The sequence below is a fragment of the Macaca mulatta genome, chromosome 12 (genome assembly GCF_049350105.2).
Source record: "Macaca mulatta isolate MMU2019108-1 chromosome 12, T2T-MMU8v2.0, whole genome shotgun sequence".
Lineage (NCBI taxonomy): Eukaryota > Metazoa > Chordata > Mammalia > Primates > Cercopithecidae > Macaca > Macaca mulatta.
Genome location: NC_133417.1, coordinates 54,365,029 through 54,390,139, shown reverse-complemented (window position 1 = coordinate 54,390,139; position 25,111 = coordinate 54,365,029). Strand labels below are relative to the sequence as shown.

General features: G+C 41.0%; 1 protein-coding gene and 1 pseudogene across 1 annotated transcript in view; one reads left to right on the top strand and one right to left on the bottom strand.

Moving 5' to 3' along the window:
* Window positions 1-25,111, bottom strand: part of LYPD6 (LY6/PLAUR domain containing 6) — a 150,162-nt gene that overhangs the window by 102,195 nt on the left and 22,856 nt on the right.
* On the top strand, window positions 6,274-6,400 carry LOC114671660 (U2 spliceosomal RNA; annotated as a pseudogene).

Genomic DNA, 25,111 nt, shown 5'->3' with positions numbered 1-25,111 from the left:
GCCACCTGAAGCCCAAAGAGCCATCTCCCCTGGGTTTGGAATTTCTGAAGCCTCTGTGGATGGGCAGACAGAAGGGCTTAAGGACTTGTTTTTGCTCCCTTGATGGTCCAACACCCCTCCCTCAGATCAAGCAGAGAATCTCTAGGCCTAAAATCAGGATTACATAGGAGTACTATGGCCACTCCAGCAGAGTCTGGCAGATTTGACAAAGCTACTCTCACAGCTCATCCCTGGTACTAGAAAGTCTGCCCTCTGCATCTTCTGGTAACACAAACACTAGTTAAGTGCATCAGCAGACCCGTGCCTCCTGACGCCTGCTAAGTGCCAGGCACAGGTTCTGACGACACGATTTCAGGCGCATGTGCGGCACTCAAAAAATGCTGGTGACTATCACCATGAAAGAATTCCCACAAATCATGGTTTCTGCTTTCTAAATACAAAAAATAAAAGTAAAAATAAAATAAAAAACCATGCTTGCTTCTTCCATTTGAAATATAAATTAACTTGAGTAAAATCACCATCATCCCATCCTCTTTTTGATAAACTAAACCAGAAGATTTCTTAGAGGAAAAAATATTGCTTTAGAATATTTCATGTTATGTAACTCCACTTTCTCTTTTTTACTAAACCTAAGTTTCTCTTGAATCCTTTGCAAGTAATTCTCACTTAGCCTGGCTAAAGATGCATGGAAGAAAACCTTCCAGGTCTTCCGGTAAATGGAGTGGTGGGTGGGAAGATGAGTCCAGTTAGGGCCAGACATCCTTAGATACGTGCTTTGCCAGTCAGTGACAGTTGACAGACTTGGGAGCAAGGCCATCGTGCAGAGGATCCCAGCCCTATACTGTTCATGCAACCAAGAGTCGGCCTCAATTACCTGAGACTGAGAGGTCAAGGCTGCAGTGAGCCATGGCCTCACCCCCTGCTCTCCAGCCTGGGCAACAGAGTGGGATCCTGTCACTTATAAAAAGAAGTCAGCCTCAGTGAGGAGAGGAAAGTCATGGTGAGAAGACAGGAGAAAGACAAACTCGAAGTTTTCTAATTTGTGTACAGTTGTCATTAGCTACATTCATTATTTTTTAACAGACAGGGTCTTACTCTGTTGTCTAGGCCGGAGAACACTGGAGCAATCATAGCTCACTTATGTAACTTCGAATTCCTAGGCTCAAGCAACTCTCCTGCTTCAGCCTCCTGAGTAGCTGGGACTACAGGTGCACACCACCATGCCCAGCTAACTTTTTAAATTTTTTGTAGGGACAGGGTCTCACTGTTGCCCAGGCTGGAGTGATACATTCATATTTTTATGTTTGCTTCTCTTCGGATATTCCTGAACTTACTTAGGAATTGTCCAAGTCTGTTTGTTCTGCTGTAACAATATACCACAGACCGGGTGATATATTTATAAGCAACAGAAGTGTACTACTCACAGCTCTTGACGGTGGAAATTCCAAGACCAGAGCACCAGCAGATTCCGTGTCTGGTGAGGGCTGTTCTCTGCTTCCAAGATAGTGCCTTGTTGCTGCACCCTCACAAGGTAAAAGAGATGGGAGGGGAACAGGGATGAACAGCACCCTCACGCCTCTTATATAAGGTCATTAATCCCACTCATGAGGGCTCCACCCTCATGACTAAATCACCTCCTAAAGGCTCCACCTCTTAATACTATCACACTGGAAATTAAGTTTCAACATATGGATTCTGGGGGAACACAGACCACAGCAGGAACACAGGAGCATTTACTTCAGACAGGGACACTGGGCCCAACTGGGGGCTCCTATAAAGAGTCCTGGCCTGGCCTAAGCTCTCTGTGTCAATCCCCCGGCATAGGAATACCAGATTCTTTAGTTGTCAAAGATCTTTAAATTGCAGCATTGATTCAATACATTTAAGGAGCAAGAGAAGAACTTAGAGTTTCGTCAAGAGTAAATAATTCCTGTCACCAGAATCTGGACTTACTTTCTTAGCAGCCCACACTCCAAATTATCTACATCTGCACCCCACTTTCCTGCCTGTCTTGGTGAGAACCGTGGCCTGTTCCTGTCTGCTGCTAATCCCTCCACCTGTGTTCCCTCTTGCTTCCTCGGGAATCTCATCCATCCGTTATGGCCTCCTTCATCTGTATTGTCTACCCTCCCAATTTAATGCCTGTTCCTCCTCTTCCCCCACAGAGAAGCATACTTATGCCTTACCAACATGAAAACCAACAATTGCCCACTTATTTTCACAAGCTTAGCTACTCAGTCGTGGACTCACAGTCCTCTTCTTCCTGAATTCAATCCTTCTGTTGGGTCAGCGGCATCTAGCACAGTGGACCACTTTCTCCCTCCTCTTTGAATCTCTCCCTTTGTCTGGCTTTCTTGACCCCTCTTCCTGCCACTGTCTTCCTACCATTTTGGCTGCCCATGGTAGATACGATTCTAACTACATCCTTCTTCCTCTAAGGGCTGACTACAGCCAGGGTGGGCCCTCATTAGCTACATTTGTACTGCATGACACCATGGGCACCTTTCCAAGATGAAATACTAGACTAATTCTCTCAGAAAACTGGAGTTGAGGTCAAAAGGCAGTCAATTGGATGTGTGACCTCATTATTCGGGGAAGGGGGGGCTTCAACTCAGGAGCTATGGGTTTGTCACTCACACAAAGCAGTGGAGGAAGATGGTGTTTAGACAGAAAAAGGAAAGAGCTTTGTTGCAATATGAGGACCTTAGTGTGACAGAGTGCCTGCTGTGCTCCTGGAGACTTTTTGGGTCCTAGTTCCAGAACCTTTAGTGCCTGATATCCTAAATTCTAAAAGGTGTGTTTTTGCTTGAGCTAGCTTGTGTTGGCTCCTGTGGCCTGTAACCCTGGGAACTTCGATTATCATACCACTCATTTCTCCTCCTCTCCTACAGTGTCCTCTTCCCCCTAACTGCAGATGTCACAGGCACTCACCCTTCACTCTTTTTCTCCTCTGGGTCTGCATACGCTCCCCTGGTGGTCTCCTCCATATTCACCTGAGCTCCAGATATGGACACCCTGAAACACTGCTCATCTCTGCTCAGATTCCTACAAACTCCTATAATGCATAATTCCAAAACTGAACTCAAACGTATCACTTTCCAATATTTTGTAGACGGGCGAGTCACCCCACTGTCTACCCAGTCACTGAAGTCAGAAATCTAAGTCAAGCTTCCCTTCTTCCTGTTTCTCCCTTCATAACCAGTGCCATCACGCTGTCTTGAGGATTCTGCATCCTTAGGATCTCAAATTCACTGTCTCCTCTCCCTCTGACTTCATTGTATTTTAGACCCCTCTCCCTTCGCCTACATACTATTTGGTCTTCTTGTCTCCTAACATCCCTCCAATACTTCTCTACTTCTAAAGCATAATCTGATTGAATTATCCCCGATTCTTCTAAAGTAAAGTCCAAAATCATTGGAACAACATCCAAGAACTCTGATGATCATTTTATTCCTGCCTACCTTACCAGTCTCATCTTTTTATTTTTTATTTGTAGAGATAGGGTCTCACTCTGTCACCCAGGCTGGAGTGTAGTGGTGCAATCATAGATCACTGAAGCCTCTGACTCCTGGGCTCACGTGATCCTCCTGACTCAGCCTCCTGAATAGCTGGGATTTCAGGCATCACCACACCCAGCTCCAGCCTCAATTTTTACCACTTCCCAAGAAGGCCCCTAAACTCCATCCACACTGAACAACTTGCAGTTTTGTGAGGTCCCAAATGCTCTGTTTCTTAGCCTTTATATCTAATACTCCAATGCCTCCCAGCAAAGCCTGCCTTCATTTCTTCAAAGGTTAAGTCCAACTAATTCAACTCTGTGTCACCTCTTCCATGAAGCCTTTCTTGAGTGATGTCTAATACTTACCCACCTGCAACTTAGGATTAGGTTTACAGCCTCTGTGCTCACACAGTAGCTTTCGCATAACTTTTCCTCAGGCTTTTTGATGATATTTGGTAATTGTCCACTTCCATCTGTGCCTCTTCCTTAAGACTGCAAGTTCCTTAAAGGAAGAGATGGTGTCTTTCTTCTATTTATATTCACAGTACCTGCGATTCAAAAAAGGCTTTTTGGATATCTTGTCCTGGAGCACCCAGCCAGGAATTAATGAGATAAAAACAAAACTGAAAATCTCCAGAACCAGAATATATTCCTTTCCCTCTAACACAGCTTTGAAAATGAGAAGGAAAAGATAAGGATATGTTTTCTGCCATTGTTTTGCTGGCGCTCTGAGGCCTCTTCTTTCTCTTGCTTGATATTGCTCAAGGAGGTTGTTTTCTACGTGCATTTACAGAGTGGCTGGTCTTTAATGCCGCACACAGTCCTAGCCCAGGGCTCCACAATCCAGTTCAGCACAGAGTGCTAGCTACCACCTCACAAAGGTTTTGTAAATATTTTAACTCTGAAAAAAAGGTCTCTTCCCTCAAAGAATCTAAGATCCTGAAGGCTTGTTGGGATGGAGTCACGTATCTCCTTGGCCTAGGATCCTAAGGTGCCCCTCGATCTGGTGTTAATGCGCTTGTGTGATCTCCTGCCCTTTAGTGTGGGCTGGTCTAACGACTCTCTAACCAACATAATATGGCAAAGATGGTGGATGTCTTTCCAGCAGACTGTATCTCTTGCTGGCTTTGAGGAGGCAAGTTCCAATGTCGAGAAGGCCCACATAACCAGGAACTGAAGGTGGCCCCCAAAGCAGTTAGGAACTGAGGCCCTCAGCCCAAAAGCCCTCAACAAACTGGATTATGCAACAACCATGGGAGCACGGAAGTGGATCTTTCCCAGTTGAGCCTTCAGATAAGATCCCTGTCCTGGCTAACAACTGATTGCAGCCTTGTAAGAGACCCTGAAGCACAGGACCCGCCTAAGCCATACAACATTTGATATAATAAATATTTGTTGTTTTACTTCTGGTAGTTTGTTATGCAACAACAAATAATTCATACAACCTCCTTTATCCTGATTGACAGTCTAGCACTTGAAAAAAAGAAAAAAGAAAACTTTGTTTTTCAGCAGGTTACATAGGAAACCATTATCATGTAAATGTTTCACTAAAAATGAAATATCCTCTAAAAGCAGGCTTGTAATCATTTTAGTATTCTACAAGCTAAGGCTAAAAGAATCACACAAGACAGTGTGTAAAATGAAGTTCGTGGAAAGGAAACAAAGTTAAAACTTGTAAAGGGGCCCTGGAGAAAATCTGTAGGCTCATTGGTTTATTTAACTTTTAAATCTTATTAAATCTGCAAGATGCGTGTTAGCATTCATGGTTCATTTACTTTTATTCTGACTTCTATAAATAGGTACTCTATGAGCCCTGATAAATGACTTAAAATCTTGCTTGACTTCAATAAAAAAAAAAATTAGCAAGTTAATCTTAAAAATTCTACACATAGAAATGAATGAAAACCTTCAGGGCCAACCTCCACTCCCTGCAAGTGTACCTCCCCCAGTCCCTGGGCTCTTCTTGCCATCCTTTTTCTTTTTCTCTGGCTCTGTGTTTATAGTATCTGGCATTCTCCCAAATCACCTAGATCTAGCTCTCTTGCAAAAACAAACAGAAGCTACCTGGGGCTCTTTATTCTCACTCATTTACATTCTTTCCCTGCCAAGGGGTCAGGGATGTCAGAGTTGGTGGCAACCAGTCAAGCCCAGCATGGAATGGCCCTTATCTACCAATGCAGTGCTTTCCTGCCTGTGAACAGGCCAGCATTTATTTATCTAAAAGTATAAGTAAAAATGTAGGTAACTGCTACAAATCAGAGACTAATGAATCTAAAAGTTCAGCCCAGAGCTGTGACCACAAGTAGCCAAAAGCCTCATACAAAGCTCATATTTAATAAAAAAGGCAGGCAGTGGGTGAAAGGTGGAGATATAACCTATATGACCCATAAAATATATGGAAAACAAAAGCAAATGTGAAATTCCATGTGGTTTAATCATACAGAATGCATGTTTGAATAATTAGCCATCCACACTGAAGCACAGCTTCCCTGTAAGTCATTAGTTGATGTGAGCTGAGAGTAATGTCAGTGTCATATGTTCCACTAGTTACACACATATGGTTATACCATCCATCAGTATGCTCAACAGCTCTCCTCTCTGCCCTGATAGCCTGGGTTAGTCATCTAAATTGGTGTGTCCATTAACAGCATTTCTGAACTCCCAAGAAGATTAAAATTGGTTGTTGAGGAACAAAGTATAAGACATCATAGTTTGTGGTCCTCCAAGGCTCAACTGTACCTGTCAAAATCTTATTCCTTAATATTTAATTTCTCTTCACTTCTCAGCCTTTTGGCTAAGATCAAGTACAGTATCTGTTCTTATCAGTTTAATATTTAATTTCTATCATTAGGAAGAATGTAATTTAAATTAAATTTTTCTCCTAGGGAAGGAGGAGCAATAATAAAAAAAAGTTGAGAAACACAGCTGTAAATATGTAGAATTCTAAATGAGCATACAGAGAAGAAAATGAGCGTAAGAAATGCAGACACCAAAAAAAAAACCTTAATAACAATCCAATAACCAGATCCATTTGCATATTTAAAAAGCAGCAGAACTAGGGAAGGCCAAAGACAGGTTCTGACACAGCATTGGAAACTCTGAACTTGAAGTCAGAAGACCTACATTGAGTCCTAACATGTGATTATAAGTTGCACAACCTTAGAGAAAAGCTACTTATTTGAGTTCCTTTTTGTTTTTCTGTAAAAATAGAATGAAGATGTCTTAATTCCAAGGTCCCTGCAATAGTGAAATGATAGTATTCGTGAAGTGCTTTGCCAACAAGATGATGCGGTTCAGTTGAAAGGTAACATCATCCAGCAGAATTATTTGAACACTGGAGAGCTTTGCATGGGCAAAAGATTATGTTAATAAGCCTAGAGGTGACATTACTGTGAATTAGTGGTTCAAGAGAGTTTTAGACTGATGAAGGGGCTGCTCATTAGGAATAGTATGTCCTGTATAGCAAAACACACCAATGACCTAAAGCAACTGATCTATTTTAAGGGGATAGTGAGAGAGATTCAGACCACTAAGAGATAGTGAGAAAATACTTTTCTCCTATTAACTAAACCAGTGGTTTCAGCTTCAAATCACCTAGGGTGACTTGGAAAACTTCTGAAAAATGTCCGAACCTGGAAGACTGTGAGTACTCCAGAGACGCTACGGAGTAAGTGAACACTGACAAAGTTGCCGTGAGATCTGCATTCTCATACGCTACTGGTGGGAGTGTTCATTAGTACAGCCTTTAGGGAATACGATCTATTAATATGCATCTTTTTTTGGTTTGGTTTGATTGTAATGTTTTAAGTTGGTACCCTTCCTGGAGTAATTCTATGTCTAAGAATTCATATCGGGGAAACAATGAGAGAGGAACAAAAATGCATCCATAAGCATGCCCCTCAAAGTAGCATTTTATGTCTGTATGTTGCACCAATCAGGATAGCTTGACTTTCTTTGAACATGCAAGAAAAAAAAAAAATCGACTCTGTAAATCCATGTTGTGGGCGGGAATATCTGACAAGTAAACAAAAGAAACAATAAATAAAAACAAGATGCTGCAAAAGTCAGGTGTGTCTCAGCCAAAACTCATTAATTTTTCAAAAAGTTGAGAATGTACCAATGAATTCAGGTCTGGTCAGGTCAGGCCTTCCATCATCCTGGTGATCTCAACTAACCTCGAAATCAAACAGCAGACAATTAGCAATTAAAGCATCTTAAAGGAATAAGTAACATTGCAGGCTAAGGCAGGACAGGGAGAATAAGAATCAAATGTATTTCACTGGCTTTCTTTTTAAATTCCCTATCTTCTTGAGTCAGGACTCCCCAGGATTTGCAACTCAACACTGGCCTAAGACTCTCCGCCACAAATGACTTTGCATTCTCAAGAGATTAACTGTTCACTCAAAGCCCTTCTGAAAAGCTGCTGAAATCATTGCAAATCTTCTGTAAGTCCCACCTTCCTATGGGCTACAAGATAAAAATATTAGCTCAGGAGTGAGATAAGAAAGCCTCATTTTTTTAAAAGTAGGAAAGAAAATAAAGTTCTATGAAGGAGACTAAATTCTGAGCTTTCAGATTTTTAGTGTCAACAACCCAAAATATAAGAATGAGAACAAAAGAGCATTTTTATCAAATGCATTTAGCAAATATTATTAAGCCCCTAGTCACCAAATAAGTCAGACCAGCCAGGTAATCCTCGTATGAGGAAATCTGCAGAAGATATACATCAAGCAAATATATACTGATAAATAGCATATGTGTAGTGCCTGCTGTTCCTCAAAGTACTTTCTCATGTGATTTATCATTCAGTCTTCATATTAACCCCATAAGGTAAGCACAAAAAGAATGATTTAACAAAGACAGGCACACAGATCTAGGTTAGCTGACTTGCCCACATTTACAGAGTCAACTGATTACTGTAGGCATCAATATTCAAATCTAGCTCTTCCAATTTTCTTCACAACATACCACACTAGGACAGCACACATGAACTCTATATATGTGACATGAGAACATGACTAAGCAGGACAGAGTGCTGTGGCCACAGACCTGGGAGCCAGACTGCTCACTTCCAAGTCCCAGTGCCATCACCTGTTGGGTAGTGTGATTGGGGGAAAATTATCAAAACACTTTGTGCATCAGTTTCCTCATCTGCCAAACAGGGATAATAACGGTGCCATAGCGTGATTATGAGGATCATGTATAAATGTTGACCACAGTGACTGGCACACAGCAAAAGGTTCAACAAATGTTAGCTTTGATCATCATGGGCATCGAGAACAATTCTCTGATTAGTCAAGGTCAGATGCAAATACACTGAGCCCAACTGTATGTTACATGTGTGTAAGTGCTGCTGATGGGGCTCAGACCATACTAACCCAAAACATGGCACTGTGGCGGACTGAAACTTTAAGGCTAAAGGAATGTCAGAAAAATTCCTTCAGTAGCAGGAAGGTCTCTCTGACCTGCCCCCATACTTCTCCCCGAAAGCTGGTCAAGAAACCTAGGAAGAACTTACTGACCTTCCCTTGAAGGAGATCATTGACCCTCATCTAAGAGGTGCTTCCCTATACCAGGAGAAAAGGAACTTCCTTGTCTCTGAAGATAAAGGGTCACTGTTTTGAGCTGAACGTGTCCCCCAAACTGCATGTGTTGAAAACTTAAATCTCCCATGCAACAGTGTTGAGAGGTGGGATCTTTAAGAGGTGACTCGGAATGCATTAATGCCATTAGTTTCAGAGTGGGTTATTTATCATAAGAGTACATTCCTAAGAAAATAATGAGTTCTAGCCCCCTTCACTTCTCACTCTCTCACAAGCACTCTCCTTCCATTCTACCTTCCGCCATGGGATGATGCAGCAAAAAGGCCCCCCGCAGATGCCAGATCCTTGATATTTAACTTCTCAGCCTCTGGAACCATGAAACAAGTAAACTTATATTGTTTGTAAGTTGCCCAGTCTCAGTTATTCTGTTGTAGCAGCACAAAATGGATTAAGACAGTTACGGAGCAGAATCTGAACAAACAGATCTTTCTAAGTTCTCCTCAATTTATTCCCATTACATTATGCCCTTTTTATCCTATCACACTTCTCCACTACTATCCACTCATTATCAAACCTAGCCTACAACTACTCAGGTTTACCCATTTCTGTGGGTCTCAATTTCCTTATGAAGGCTCCCACATCACATAAAAATTTATTAAATAAATTTGTATGTTTTTTTTCTTGTTAATCTGTTTTTTGTTATAGAGGCCTCATCCATAAACCTACAATGGGTAGAGAAAAAAATATTTTTCCTCTCCTCCACTGCATTAGTTTCCTATTGCTGCTGTAACAAACTACCACAAAATTAACAGCTCGAAACTTACACAAACATGTTATCTCAAAGTTCTAAAGGTTAGATCCAATATGGGTCTTACTGGGCTAAAACCAAGCATCTGCACAGCTTCATTCCTTATGGCGGCTTTAAGGGAGAATGAGTTTCCTTGCCTTTTCTAACTTCCAGAGGCTACATGCACTCCTTGGCTCATGGTGCCTTCCTTTATCTTCAAAGCACATCATTGCAACCTCTGCTTCTTCTGACTATCCCCTCTCTTCCCCTGCTTCTCTCATCACATCATCTTCTCTGCTCCAACCCTGCCGCCTTTCTCCACCATGATAAGATAATAGCCCCATCTCAGGATCTTTAACTTAATCATATCTAAGAAATCCCTTTTACCAGGTAAGGTAACATACTGACAGGCTCCAGGGATTAGAACATGAAAATCTATAGGGGACCATTATTCAGTCTACCACAGGTACCAAGGATATAAAAATGAATTTGATACAACTGCTGAGCTCAAGGACTTCACAAACTATTGAGTAAAACAGACATATTCAAAAAGAAAATTAATTCTCATGCACATCAGACTACAGCACTCAGTATGGTTAGAGAAGAAACATAGTGCTCTGTGGGTAACAGAGGATCCATCTGTTTATCTCGACCAAGAAAGGAAAGGAGGCCTCATAAAGAAAGTGATGTGTTTAAGAGACCAGAATACGCCATCTCAAAGTATGCCTCTTTGGCATAAAGATTATTTCAAGCTGATTATTTTGAACACTGAAAACACAGGAGAAGCTCTAAAAGCAGGGCAGAAGTTACCCTTTTGTAGGAAAGTTTACATCTGTAAAGGAAATCTCTATTTGTAACTGTGTCACCTTCTCTGCATCAGGAAAGATGACTCTAAATCACTACAGACTCGTATTAATGGAGAAGGCACCAATTTAAATCTATATAAGGAATCTTACCCTTGTGTCTCATGCTTTTCCTGGTTACCTCCCATAAGCGTATCCCTCAACAGCTTTCTTTGTTTTAGCTAAAGATGGAATTTAAGACTGAATTCAAATCTACCTTTTTGAGATTTACTCATTTATCTCCCATGTATATATGAACTATATGTGTTAATAAACTTGTGTTTGTTTTTCCCATCTTAATCTGTCTTTTGTTACAGAGGTCCACTCCAATTAAGAATTACGAAGAACAAAGGAAAACAACTTTTCTTCTCCTACACATGCAGAGAATTGAGCACTGATGTGTGCTCAAATTGAGGTGATGAAGGGCGTCCCAGGAAAGTACGTTGGAAAGTTAGGAACATTGAATGGGCTGGTGTGATCAGAGTCTTGGCAGATAAAAGGAGTAGAAAATGGTCAGAAGAAAATGTTGAAGAGGGACATCAAAGCTATATTGTGAAAGGCTACAGCTAGAGAAAGGGACTTTTCAATAGAATGAAAGGCCACTGAAGCCTGGTAAACCCATCATTCAGATTTATGTTTCAAAAAGAAAACTCCAGAGGCAGTGGAGACAGTGGATTGCAGAAGGCAGAACCCAATTAAAAAGCTAATTTAATAGTCCAGAGGGGGAAAAAAAAAACAAAACAAGGAAAGACTAAATTAAGGAAGTAATGTAGGAAATAAAAGCAAATATAGATGTGAGAGACATTTCCAAAGTGATACCAACAGGACTCGATGACTAGCTGAATGCTGTATAAGATGGAGACAAAACTGATGCTGAAATGACTAGCTCAAGTGCATGGTAGATGCCTGATGCCACTGAGGTGTCAGAGGCATTTGAACCACAGTAACTCCATCTTGAATAGGGTCTGGATAAAATAAGGCTGAGACCTACTGAGCTGCATTCCCAGGAGGTTAAAACTAAGGCATTCTTAGTCACAGGATGAGACAGGAGGCTGGTACAAAATACAGGTCAAAAAGACCCTACTGATAAACAAGTTGTGGTAAAGAAGCTGGACAAAACCCACCACAGCCAAGATGGTGACAAAAGTGACCTCTGGTCATCCTCACTGCTCATTATACACTAATTATAATGTATTAGCATGCTAAAAGACACTTCCAACAGCACCATGACAGTTTACAAATGCCACAGCAACATCAGGAAGTTACCCTATATAGTCTAAAACAGGGAGGAACTCTCATTTCCAGGAACTGCATACCTCTTTCCCAGAAAACTCATGAATAATCCACCTCTTGTTTAGCATATAATCAAGAAGTAACTGTAAGGATTCTCGAGTGAGCAGCCCATGCTGCTGCTCTGCCTATGGAACAGCCATTCTTTTGTTTCTTTACTTTCTTAATAAACTTACTTTCACTTTACAATATGAACTTGCCACAAATTCTTTCTTGCACGAGGTCCAGGAACCCTCTCTTGGGGTCTGGATTGGGACCCCTTTCTGGTAATAGAGGGATACAAAAAGCAGAGAAAGAGGAAGAAGTTCATGAAGGGCTATGTTTTAGATATGCTGATTAGAACCTTTCATGGAGTTAACGCTACGAAAAAGAAAAAACAGGAAGAAATGCCATCTACATATCTGAGAGACATGAAGGAGTTAAAAGACCTGGCTTCTGGCCCTTCTCTGTCATTTAATAGCCTTGTGATGTCAAGTCACTCAACCTCTCAAGGCCTTGGTTTCACCATCTGTGAAGCAGCAGGTTGGGATATGAGATAATCATTAAATTCCCTTCTAATATTTATATGTGTCTAATATCTGAGTCATTATTTTCTCCTCAGTTTCAAACGTTTTTCTCAGCCACTCTTGACATTAGCCACTAACAGAAAATCCAGTGGCTCCTAATTTTCAACTAAAGAGCTAAAGTTTAAAAGGAGAAGCTAAAGACACTAGCAATCACTGTATGCCTACTGCATGCCGGGCACTCAGCCTGCCATACTCTCCTCCAGCTGCTTCTCCCATTAGCCTGGACACCCCCAAAGGAATCTCAGAAAAGCCCTAAGTCATGAAAACTGAAGACGTGCATGGAAATCAAAGATGTGCAGTCATGGAAATCAAAGATAGACACATATAATGTCAATTTTGTTTTCCATTTCTGTTTTATGTTCCATTCCCAAACACTCCTTTTAAAATATGTTTATGCCAGCAGCACAACAAATGAGTTTTTTTTTAATTTGATACTGAAAAATTACATAGGGGATCATGGGAACATAGAGATGGAGGAGGTAAGTATATTTTTCAATCGTTTTATTTAAAGAATAATAAATTGAGATAGTACTGTAATGAGGTCACTGATATTAAGGACTCCACTTAAAACTCAGTAGTTTCCACTACCAATAGCAATAATTCTCAATGGGGAGGAAGCAAGGACTTATCATAATCACCTCGTGGGTTTTTTAAATTATTAATGTGCCCCTTTCCTCCGCCCAACAAGATTCTGATACTTCCCCAAGTTGACGATCACAGGAATATTCATCCTCCTGTTAAATTTAATATTGTAAACCAAAAACACTGCAATACTACTAATATCTAGAATAAAATTCAAATTCTAGTCAAATATATATATATATTTAGAAAATATATATATTTGCATATTCATCTCTGATTAGGCTCTATCCCACCTTTTTTGTGTCCCACTTCTAGATACTCACTCCCTTACACATTTGACTCTAAACTTCAACAACATCCCCCAGTTGCCCATGCTGCTTTATGCTCTAAGACTTGATTCACGTTCTTTTGGCCTTCCTTCTGGCCCTCTCTGGGCACTCCCAGTTAGCATAAGTGGCTTACTTCAAATGTTATCTTCTAGTTAAAGCAATCCCCGAATGGAACCAGCCAGTCCCTATCTTTGTGTCCCCACTGTACTTCATGTCATGATTTATCTAACTCTTTATTAAAGACTTATTACTTGTCTATATATCCCTAGTATGTTTTAGGTTCCCAGAGGTACAGTAATCGATGTTTGCTGATTGAGTGAATGAATATGATAATATAATAGGAAGAAACAGCAAGTGTATTATTTGGTCTCTTTAAGGCAAGGATATGTTCAAAATCAATTTATAGGTCCAGAAAACATTATTTTGTTTATTTACTATTAACAGTTAAAGGTAAGAACTTCGAAGGGTAGTACTATTTTTGAAATATAATGTATTTCAGCCGAGCACAGTGGCTCACACCGGTAATACCAGCACTGTGGGAAGCCGAAGCAGGCGGATCACCTGAGGTCAGGAGTTCGAGACCAGCCTGGACAACATGGTAAAACCCTGTCTCTACTAAAAATCTAAAAATTAGCCAGGCATAGTGGCACACATTTGTAACCCCAGCTACTCAGAAGGCTGAGGCAGGAGAATCACTTGAACCCGGGAGGCGGAGGTTGCAATGAGCCAAGATCGTGCCACTGCACTCCAGCCTGGGCGACAGATGAGACTTTGTCTATTAAAAAAAAAAAAAAAAAAGTAAAGAAAAGAAAGAAATACAATGTATTTCATGATTTAGAGAGCACAGAATGAACCAGGCACACAAAATGGTCACGAAAATTAATTGAATAAAGTGTTTTTAAACTGTATTTATTGTACCATCATGTCAAAATCAAAGAGTAGAAATTGAATTATCACCACCTTAAAGTTCATGCTGTAGTGAGATTATAATTTGTAATCCTAAAACAGTGGGACATTTGTTTTTGTTTCATCTGTGCTGAAACAGGTACAGTTTTAGCCTTTGGGGATATATTTATGGCCATGTCAGTCAACAGGCCCAGAGAAACGGCTCTCAGGGAATATGATAGTTACTGATGGCAAAAACAAAGTAACCATGTTAACATGTGCCAGGTGAGATTGTTATTGATGTGCCCACTATTAGATGGAACCCTGGAAAAAACTGTCAGGAGACTATGTGTCCAAATCCTCCCTCAATCCTAAAAGACAATGCCTTTTCCTGCAAAAAGTGCTTACTCAGTGTCAATCACAATGCAAACAAATCACACTGTGACACAGGCACTTGAAGTTAAAGCTCATAAAGCTCTCTTTAGTAGAAGAAAAATCTAATTCAATGGTTAAATGCCAATCAGGGTAGATAACTAGGCAGGAACTGAAAACACAAGGCTTAAAAATCTACTGCAACTCCTTTGGAAACGCATTACTACTGAATGGCTGTCAGAATTAGAACATAAGTGTGTTAGCATCATTAACCTGGGGGAAAAAAAAAACCAGAATGGCTCCTATTTAAGCAAACACAAAGAATCCCATTAAAGTTTTGAAGACTCGCATGTTAAAATGGTTTGTAAAACCTTCTCAGCCTAAAAGTACATACGAGTGAATTTGGATAATGAAAACAAATTAGTAAACAAAGAAAAATCAAAATTGCTTTATCTACAACTATTACACAATGTTATACATACTTAAAGAATCAAATATCTCCTTTAGTAGTCAAGAATATTTGGACTTGACTGAACCACTCATCCTGAAAAAACATTTAGCCTTTAAGAAAAGGGCATCATTTCCTTGGACAAGCAGATTGTGAGCTTTACCATTTAACTTTTCCATCTGCCTTCTCCTGAGTTGCCACTTCCTCCTGCATGACAAAAAGGAAGATGAGGGTCATTGGGCTCAGGAGAAAGGATCAGAAGAGATCTGCTCTAAATCACCAACACAGAAATTCTCCTCCTGTCTACAGTATGTCTTGCCCCAAGTTCTTTACCAAATCATGAAAAGAAATGGCACTCAGGCTAGAGGTAATGGGGAAGAAAGAAGATATCCAGAAGAGGCCAGTAGTCATACTTGGGAAGACTGAGGTGATGTGTCCATGTAGGGAAGGAAAACATCTCGTGTGTTTGAAGTTTCTCCAGCCCACAGTGATTTTTCTTTTACTAATACATAGAAATGGGGTCACCAATGACAAGTTTGTACAATGTGGTCCTACCTCCAGCCACAACTAATTGGTCCATGTTGATATCTGTCCCAAGATAGGCCAATGAGCTCTCTTCCCTAGGATTGTTGAGTCTGGTACTAAAGCATCAGTCAGTCCTAAATGGTGGCATAAACTATGACATTTGTACATTTCAGGAGCATCTGAGGATATCACTCCCACCTTGTTTGCATATTTGTTTTGCATTAAGAAAGAATGAAACCAGTAAGATGATAGAAAAAAATAAAAAGGTGGGGAAAGAGTATTAAATGCTCTCAAGTCCCTGCTATTGCCCTGTTCTTCCAGCATTTTGACTATTTAATTCTTCTTTCAATTTATTTTACACTTAATAACATAAGACAGGGGTGGCACAGTTCATCACCATAAAAATTTATTCCTAGGTAAGCACACAGACCCGGAGTACAAAGACCAATCCTCACAGAGTCCACAGAGAGTAAGCCAAGTGAAAGAGAAAGACACATGAGATAAATGTTCCTAAGTTAATTTGAGCCACGTATTTGCTGCTTACAAACAAGATTCTAAATACTTGATAAGAAAAATAAAAAGATTTTATTCCTGGGTACCTCTGAACATAAGAGGAGACTTAAGGGGATAACTAGAGAAGTAAAGACCTCCATGACATTTGGGAGTATACACAAGTCCCTTGTCTTGCTGACTGCTGGGTTCCTTGGGAACTGATTACTCATGTATGTGGATATATGTGCATATGTATGTATGTAGGTTTATGACTATCGGGTCTTAGCACCAGAGGCTAAAGCCAACATCTCCTCTCTGATTCAATGCAATCTCAAGATAACATAAGATTATTTTGGAAGGGTAACAAAAACAATTTTGAAGTCCTCAAAGAAGTTCTAAAAGTTTCTAATTTTCTAAAACTGTATGCAAGACTTTGACAAAGTATATAAAATGCTAATGGTTATAAGATTAATTGAAGACCATGTCTCATGCAGCTGATCAGAACTGACAACTGAGGCTGATTTAATTCCTATCATATCAATGTAAACTATGCATTTTAGCAAAAGGTGATGTTACCAAAAAGATGTATGCTTCTACTGACACTAGCAAGTTTTGTTATTTAGAAATAAAATGCTGAGACTGATGGTAGTTTTCTTGGGCACATCTTGGTACACAACTCTATGAGCTTGCAATATTAAAAACACTCCAGATTAACATTTAATGTAACTTTGAAAAGATTAAGCCATTTACCAGGAACAGTTTTATCCCACAGGAAAAAATATAATTAATTAAACAACTTTTAATTACATAAATTCTAGTTTTCTTCATTTGAGTGTCTAGTGGCTACTGAATTCATACCACCACAAGTGCTTTATGCTTGTAAGTCTATGGTTCCTCAAACTCTTAAATGCCCCAACTCTCAGGGCTCACGAGCTTTCAAGGCAAACAAATCTGCACATTGTGAGAGAGTACACGAGACACAATTTTTGGCTAGCCCTACCATTATGTAAGCCAATATCGTCAAGGTTAGCTGCTTCTCCAAATTCTGCAGGTCATTAATATTCTTGAACTTCTATTCAAGCTTGAAGCATGTCGGCTTTTTCACACTGTATAAGGTCAACTGCATTCCACACCCCCTTATGCTGTACAGTGAAAAGAAAAGGTGAGCACAGGTGGTTGAGGGACTCGTCTCATGGTTTTCCAACAACACAGGTGCATTCCTTAATACAAATTAAATAATGGGGCCATAGAAAGCTGCTGTAGCTTGGTCTAATCTCTTATTCCTTCATGTGTTGATGCTCTGCGCTTCTGTTTTGAATGGTTTGCCTTTTAAAATGCTATAGGAGGCCGGGCGCAGTGGTTCATGCCTGTAATTCCAGCACTTTGGGAGGCTGAGGTGAGCAGATCTCGAGGTCAGGAGTTTGAGACCAGCCTGGCCAACATGTTGAAACCTAAAAATACAAAAATTAGCCAGGTGTGGTGGCATGCACCTGTAATCCCAGCTACTCTGGAGGCTGAGGCAGGAGAATTGCTTGAATCCAGGAGGCAGAAGTTGCAGTGAGCCAAGATCGTGCCACTACACTCCAGCCTGGGTGACAAAGCAAGACTCCATCTTGGGAAAAAAAAGAAAAGCTATAGGAAAGAAGCCACCAAAACGGCCTGAACTAACAGGGGCAGCCTCTACAGCCACCATCATCACTGCTCCCACCTCTCATGCCTTATCCACCAGTACAATCCAATGTGGGGGAAAGGATGGGTGAACTGGGTAGGAGACAAACACAACATCTTCTGTTTGTATCTTTCTGACACCAGACCCTATCCCTAGTGATAGGTTCTCATGCCAGACTTCACACACTGCTAAATTCACACTCAGTTTCTGAGTGAAGTTTCAGCCCCTGAATGGAAGGCAGAACCACCCTTTTGTGACTCCTCATTAAGCAGTGATCCTTGTTACAGGCCCACTGTTTCCACCATCATCTATCTGGTGCCAGAAAGATTTGATTTCATTTACAAGCTGGAGAGTCAGAGAAAAGAGCCTTAAAAAGGTTTCAAGGTGGAATTTTTTTTTTTAATGAGCACATTTATGATGTTATGAGCCAAGTTCAAAATTCAAGTCACATATGAACAAATTTTATAGGGGGAGGAGTAACCTGATGTTCAAATTCATTTGCCTCCCATTTTGAAGTAATTCATCTTTAAAATTTCTGTGAAAATTCTAGAGTTGCCCAGAAAATGGCACCGACCATCTGTAAGTAAAACAAAAGCTCTCCATAGTATATATCACAGGTTCAAAGCACTTTGGCATCGGCAGATTGAACACGTTATTAAAGGAATTTAACTGCAAGAAGAGCTACCATAATTACACAGCAGCTGGTCTAATGTTGACAAAACAACTTTTAAAGGCTTGCAGAAGCCTTAAAGGCTAATCAATTAAAAAGGCATGAATAGTAATGTGCATCATCCTATCCTTAACACTCCGATTTGCATCTCCTGCAAATACAGTGAGGTTTTCATTTTGGAACCATCATTTCTTACATCCTACAATTAAGCAGAATATGTAAATAAATTCTAAGTTGTGTCTAGGTGAGACAATTACACGTAGAATAAAATAACTCTGCAAAACTCAATGATAAACATTGAACTTCATGAGCATTTTCATTCTGGCAAAGTTAGTATCAAAATGCCAACATCTCATGCCAGAATTTGTGCTTACTTTACCAAAAGCAGGCAAAGAAGTGTTTGTAGATGACTACATTGGCCTGCAATATGCTGGAGGCACAATGCATGAATGAATGGATGAATGTCGAATGTCGGAATGCGTCTGTACACTGCATTCAAGGACCAGAGATGTAGTCCTCTTGAGATCTGCCCAAGTGTTCCATGTAGACAGGCCTCCTCTGCCAGGACCAGCAAGTGCTTTCTTTTAAGGTCCAACAGAAAGTTCCCATCTTGCAAGAAACCTTCTTCAGACTTCCCACAAGGCTTTCGTCTTCTTTTCTAAATCCCTTACAACCAGAAAATTAAAAAGGATTTTACAAATCTTTAAATCTAATCCTATGTAGGGCCCAGTAAACTTTTTCTATTAAGGGCCAGATAACAAATATTTTAGGCTTTGTGGAACAAATCATCTCTGTCCCAATTACACACCTTTACCACTGTATTGCAAAACCAACCATGTAGGATATTTACACAAATGGGCAATGACTGAGTTCTAATAAAACTTCTTTTACAAAAGGAGGTAGCCAGCCAGATTTGACTGACCCCTGCTCTACCAGAATGAAACCCCTTTCTCAGCCAGCAGGCAAGGTGTCTTTGTGAACACCTCCGAGGAAGGGGGATAACCTCCTCATAGCAGCCTGTTCTGTTTTCTGAAGCTCTCCCTTCTATTTACTGGAATGAACTTCCCTGTAACTTGCAACCACTGTCGTATCTTCATATCCTGCACATGCTGTCCTCTCCTAAATCACTTTCTCTCCCCAGAGTACTCTACACAAATAGGCCTTCAAAAATCATTTTTTTAGTTAAAGAGAAATACCACCAGTTTTGCCTTCCGGAGCCCCAGAGAGTAAGTCTAACACCTCTTCCACCTGACAGCCCTTTATGCATTTGAAGACAACTATCGGATATGGCAGTTACTGTCTGCACCACTCATTGGGGATCTATCTTGTAGCATTTTTTATCATTAGTTTTCTTCTTCCATGTACACATTTTTTCCTTCCTCATTTAGATGGCAAGTGAAGCACGGTCCCTGGCACATAAGCTCCATTTAGTTTTATGAGTGAGAGTGGCAGAATGTCCACAGAAATATCAACCAACAAATCTTTTTAAACACCTTTCTCAGCAAATTCAACTGGGACAGTTTTTGATACTGGGGCAGGGCAGGGGCAGCTCACCACAGCAGCAGTAAGACTGTGGCCAACTTCTTCAGTGTAAAGACTGACCACCGGGAAGCAAAAAGACCTCCTTTATCCTGCATCACCTATCGTGCTCCTGGAGTGTGATTTTCACCAGCATTTCTGTAACAGCAACACCCTTCTGGAAAATCCCAGGGCAGGGCCTATTGCCTGTCCTCGTCACACACTCAGTCCTTCCTTGGCTTACAGTAACCCAATCTTCATCATTTTTATGCCCTGTGCTATCTATGCCTTTCCTTAATAATCCCCTTCCTGGAACAATACATACACATTTTGTATTTACGTGAAGACACATGGCAGACCTTCAATAATCCACTTTTAATTTTTAAAAATAATAACCTAGAGAATATTCCTTATGAACACACAATCTTCCTCCAGGTATGAAATTGGGTTCTTCACAGAATTCTTACTTTCAAGACACCAGTAAGATGAGAATATACTAATGTTTCCTCTAACATCTACGGCCCAGGATAATTCTCAATCGGTAATAAAATATACAAATAGGCTTGTTTTTCTTTTCTTTTCTTTTTTTTTTAGATGGAGTCTTACTCTGTCACCCAGGCTGAAGTGCAGTGGCATGATCTCAGCTCAATGCAGCCTCCGCCCCCCAGGTTCAAGGGATTCTCATGCCTCAGCCTCCCGAGTAGCTGGGATTACAGGTGTGCACCACCACACCCATCTAATTTCTGTATTTTTATTAGATGCAGGGTTTCATCATGTTGGCCAAGTTGGTCTCGAACTCCTGGCTTCAAGTGATCCACCCGTATGGTCTCCCAAAGTGCTGAGATTACAGGCGTGAGCCACCATAACCAGCCTAGGCTATTTTTAAAAAATATCTCTGTGAGAAAAAGGTCTTTAAGACCATAACAATGACCTCATCTCATCTAACATCATTCTGCCTTTCCTTATTCCTTCTCCCCACTTCTGGTAAGGACAAGAGGGAGGCATTTCAAAAAGTCCTGTATACTGTCCTGGAAATAATCAGGAGTGTCGTGTCCCTGTGTGAAAGATCTGCTGGTGGACACCCATCAGGATGGCAGAAAGGCCCCGGCAAGTGTAGCGTGGGCATCTGTCCACTCTGTGCTCCAGAAAACCCAAGATGAGCTGTCAGCTTTGGCTGTGCAGTCACTATTTTATCTACAGAATAAAAACAAGTGCACAGGAGACACTAACTACATGTGGCTACTTGCATTTAAATTAATTAAAATGAAATCAACTTAAAATTCAGTTCCTCAACTATACTAACCACACTTCACGTACTCAGTAGCCAGTATGGGTAGCATCCACCATATTGGAAAGTACATAAGTAGAATATTCCTGTCACCAAGAATAGGACAGAAAATTCTACTGGGAACATTTATTGGGGGCGGAGCAAGATGGCCAAATAGGAACAGCTCCAGTCTCCAACTCCCAGCGCGAGCCACACAGAAGACCGGTGATTTCTGCATTTTCAACTGAGGTACTGGGTTAATCTCACTAGGGAGTGCCGGATAATCGGTGCTGGTCAGCTGCTGCAGCCCGACCAGCGAGAGCTGAAGCAGGGCGAGGCATCGCCTCACCTGGGAAGCGCAATGGGGAAGGGAATCCCTTTTCCTAGCCAGGGGAACTGAGACACACAACACCTGGAAAATCGGGTACCTCCCACCCCAATACTGTGCTTTAAGCAAACAGGCACAACAGGAGAGTATATCCCACACCTGGCCGGGAGGGTCCCATGCCCACAGAGCCTCCCTCATTGCTAGCACAGCAGTCTGCGATCTACCGGCAAGGCAGCAGCGAGGCTGCGGGAGGGGCGCCCGCCATTGCTTAAGCTTAAGTAGGTAAACAAAGCCACTGGGAAGCTCGAACTGGGTGGAGCTCACAGCAGCTCAAGGAAACCTGCCTGTCTCTGTAGACTCCACCTCTGGGGACAGGGCACAGCTAAACAACAACAACAAAAAGCAGCAGAAACCTCTGCAGACGCAAACGACTCTGACTGACAGCTCTGAAGAGAGCAGTGGATCTCCCAACACGGAGGTTGAGATCTGAGAAGGGACAGACTCCCTGCTCAAGTGGGTCCCTGACCCCTGAGTAGCCTAACTGGGAGACATCCCCCACTAGGGGCAGTCTGACACCCCACACCTCACAGGGTGGAGTACACCCCTGAGAGGAAGCTTCCAAAGCAAGAATCAGACAGGTACACTCGCTGTTCAGCAATATTCTATCTTCTGCAGCCTCTGCTGCTGATACCCAGGCAAACAGGGTCTGGAGTGGACCTCAAGCAATCTCCAACAGACCTACAGCTGAGGGTCCTGACTGTTAGAAGGAAAACTATCAAACAGGAAGGACACCTACACCAAAACCCCATCAGTACGTCACCATCATCAAAGACCAGAGGCAGATAAAACCACAAAGATGGGGAAAAAGCAGGGCAGAAAAGCTGGAAATTCAAAAAATAAGAGCACATCTCCCCCGGCAAAGGATCGCAGCTCATCGCCAGCAACGGATCAAAGCTGGATGGAGAATGACTTTGATGAGATGAGAGAAGAAGGCTTCAGTCCATCAAACTTCTCAGAGCTAAAGGAGGAATAACGTACCCAGCGCAAAGAAACTAAAAATCTTGAAAAAAAAGTGGAAGAATTGATACCTAGAGTAATTAATGCAGAGAAGGTCATAAACGAAATGACAGAGATGAAAACCATGACACGAGAAATATGTGACAAATGCACAAGCTTCAGTAACCGACTCGATCAACTGGAAGAAAGAGTATCAGCGATTGAGGATCAAATGAATGAAATGAAGCGAGAAGAGAAACCAAAAGAAAAAAGAAGAAAAAGAAATGAACAAAGCCTGCAAGAAGTATGGGATTATGTAAAAAAACCAAATCTACACCTGATTGGGGTGCCTGAAAGTGAGGGGGAAAATGGAACCAAGTTGGAAAACACTCTTCAGGATATCATCCAGGAGAACTTCCCCAACCTAGTAGGGCAGGCCAACATTCAAATCCAGGAAATACAGAGAACGCCACAAAGATACTCCTCGAGAAGAGCAACTCCAAGACACATAATTGCCAGATTCACCAAAGTTGAAATGAAGGAAAAAATCTTAAGGGCAGCCAGAGAGAAAGGTCGGGTTACCCACAAAGGGAAGCCCATCAGACTAACAGCAGATCTCTCGGCAGAAACTCTACAAGCCAGAAGAGAGTGGGGGCCAATATTCAACATTCTTAAAGAAAAGAATTTTCAACCCAGAATTTCATATCCAGCCAAACCAAGTTTCATAAGTGAAGGAGAAATACAATCCTTTACAGATAAGCAAATGCTTAGAGATTTTGTCACCACTAGGCCTGCCTTACAAGAGACCCTGAAGGAAGCACTCAACATGGAAAGGAACAACCGGTACCAGCCATTGCAAAAACATGCCAAAATGTAAAGACCATCGAGGCTAGGAAGAAACTGCATCAACTAATGAGCAAAATAACCAGTTAATGTCATAATGGCAGGATCAAGTTCACACATAACAATCTTAACGTTAAATGTAAATGGACTAAATGCTCCAATTAAAAGACACAGACTGGCAAACTGGATAAAGAGTCAAGACCCATCAGTCTGCTGTATTCAGGAAACCCATCTCACATGCAGAGACATACATAGGCTCAAAATAAAGGGATGGAGGAAGATTTACCAAGCAAATGGAGAACAAAAAAAAGCAGGGGTTGCAATACTAGTCTCTGATAAAACAGACTTGAAACCATCAAAGATCAAAAGAGACAAAGAAGGCCATTACATAATGGTAAAGGGATCAATTCAACAGGAAGAGCTAACTATCCTAAATATATATGCACCCAATACAGGAGCACCCAGATTCATAAAGCAAGTCCTTAGAGAGTTACAAAGAGACTTAGACTCCCATACAATAATAATGGGAGACTTCAACACTCCACTGTCAACATTTGACAGATCAATGAGACAGAAAGTTAACAAGGATATCCAGGAATTGAACTCATCTCTGCAGCAAGCAGACGTAATAGACATCTATAGAACTCTCCACCCCAAATCAACAGAATATACATTCTTCTCAGCACCACATCGCACTTATTCCAAAATTGACCACATAATTGGAAGTAAAGCACTCCTCAGCAAATATACAAGAACAGAAATTATAACAAACTGTCTCTCAGACCACAGTGCAATCAAACTAGAACTCAGGACTAAGAAACTCAATCAAAACCGCTCAACTACATGGAAACTGAACAACCTGCTCCTGAATGACTACTGGGTACATAATGAAATGAAGGAAGAAATAAAGATGTTCTTTGAAACCAATGAGAACAAAGATACAACATATCAGAATCTCTGGGCCACATTTAAAGCAGTGTGTAGAGGGAAATTTATAGCACTAAATGCCCACAAGAGAAAGCAGGAAAGATCTAAAATTCAACACTCTCTAACATCACAATTAAAAGAACTAGAGAAGCAAGAGCAAACACATTCGAAAGCTAGCAGAAGGCAAGAAATAACTAAGATCAGAGCAGAACTGAAGGAGATAGAGACACAAAAAACCCTCCAAAAAATCAATGAATCCAGGAGTTGGTTTTTTGAAAAAGATCAACAAAACTGACAGACCACTAGCAAGACTAATAAAGAAGAAAAGAGAGAAGAATCAAATAGATGCAATAAAAAATGATAAAGGGGATATCACCACTGACCCCACAGAAATACAAACTACCATCAGAGAATACTATAAACACCTCTATGCAAATAAACTAGAAAATCTAGAAGAAATGGATAATTTCCTGGACACTTACACTCTTCCAAGACTAAACCAGGAAGAGGTTGAATCCCTGAATAGACCAATAGCAGGCTCTGAAATTGAGGCAATAATTAATAGCCTACCAACCAAAAAAAGTCCAGGACCAGATGGATTCACAGCTGAATTCTACCAGAGGTACAAGGAGGAGCTGGTACCATTCCTTCTGAAACTATTCCAATCAATAGAAAAAGAGGGAATCCTCCCTAACTCATTTTATGAGGCCAACATCATCCTGATACCAAAGCC